At 45.6% G+C, this 1477-nt stretch overlaps 1 pseudogene; it reads right to left on the reverse strand.

The window, feature by feature from the left end:
- Positions 1 to 447: 447 nt before the first annotated feature.
- Positions 448 to 819, reverse strand: LOC103193055 (annotated as a pseudogene).
- Between the last annotated feature and the right edge of the window lie 658 nt (positions 820 to 1477).

Genomic DNA, 1477 nt, shown 5'->3' on the forward strand with positions numbered 1-1477 from the left:
ACTTCCACCTATTTATTAATTTATTCATCAAATATTTACTTAACACCTACTGTGGGCTATATGAGAGTTCTGGTATCATAGTGCTTAAGGCACTTGACTGCTAACCAGAGGGCTGGCGGTTCAAACCCACCAGCCACTCCTCGGAAGGAAGATGGAGCAATCTACTTCCATAGTGATACTGCCTCGGAAACCCAAGAAGGGGTCGCTATGAGTCGGCCCGACTCAAGGGTACATAACAACAACAAGGGCTATATACTGATATTGTTTATGCTGCTGTTGCTGTGTGTAATCCCATGCACACACACACACACACAAAATCGAAACATTTACAGGTCCTGCACCATACCTATGATCAAATGCATATTGGACTGTTGGACTGTTGTCATCCATACGTGTTTTTTTTTTTTTTTTTTTTCAGTCAGCTTGTGTTTTATTGATGCGAGATGCTCAGGCTTTCACTGCGTATTTCCGCAGCGGGTACAGCCCCTCCTTCCGCTACTGTTCCTTGGTCTTCACGTTCTCTTCATGCTTGTTGAGCCGGCGGCGCCTGGCACGTGTTTTCTTGGGCCGCAGATCCAGAGGTTTGTACTTCTTGCCCTTGTAGTACCTCCTGAGGTTCTCCTTCTGAGTCTGGTTGATAACAGTGAGAACTCGGGCAATGGATTTGCGGACGACTCAGATTTTAGAAAGTTTGGACGCCGCACGGCCTGTCACTTTTGCAAAGCGCAGCTGGGACAGTTCCACCTTCAGATCGTCCAGCTGTTTCAGCAGCTCTTCCTTCTTCTTGCCACGAAGGTCTCGAGCCTTAATCTTGGCCATGACTGAGTGCTAGAACGCCGCCGCGGCTGCCGGATGCGAGAATGAGAGACCCATACGGTTTTTATTGGCTGATTTTCAGAAGTAGATTACCCAGTCTATCTTATTAGTTTGTCATAATCTGCAAGCAACACTGAAACCTGCTCAGCATCACGGCAATGTGCAAGCTGGCACTGACAGATGGGTGGTGGCTGCACTTGAGGTTCATTGGCCTGGAATGAGTTTCCCGCCTGGAACATGACAATTCTACCACCAAACCACAAATGCCCCAGGCTTGGTGGTAGAGATATAGAAATAAATAAATACTACTCCAGTATTTCACAGTCTAGTGAAAGAGACTGACAACTGAATGCATGATCACACACAATGTGGAACCAGTGGAGGCCACACTATGCCCAGGCTGGTTGGGGCACAGAGGAATATCATCTAATCTAGTGCAAAATGGCAGGATGAAAAGAGTCAGAGAAGGGGTCAAGGACAACCTTCCCGAGTAGGTGAGGTCAGAGCTAAGTTTTGGATGATAAAGATTCTTAGCTGTGATACAAAGGATGACTGAGTCTTTGAAACAAAGATAACATCAAATTTGAAAGTATAATTTAAAGTTAAGAGGAGGACTCCAAGACTAGACTCCTAAATTTGTATTCTTATCTGTTACTTACAA

Source organism: Orycteropus afer, unplaced genomic scaffold (genome assembly GCF_000298275.1).
Source record: "Orycteropus afer afer isolate SDZICR_OR568_19922 unplaced genomic scaffold, OryAfe1.0 scaffold00034, whole genome shotgun sequence".
NCBI classification, from domain to species: domain Eukaryota; kingdom Metazoa; phylum Chordata; class Mammalia; order Tubulidentata; family Orycteropodidae; genus Orycteropus; species Orycteropus afer.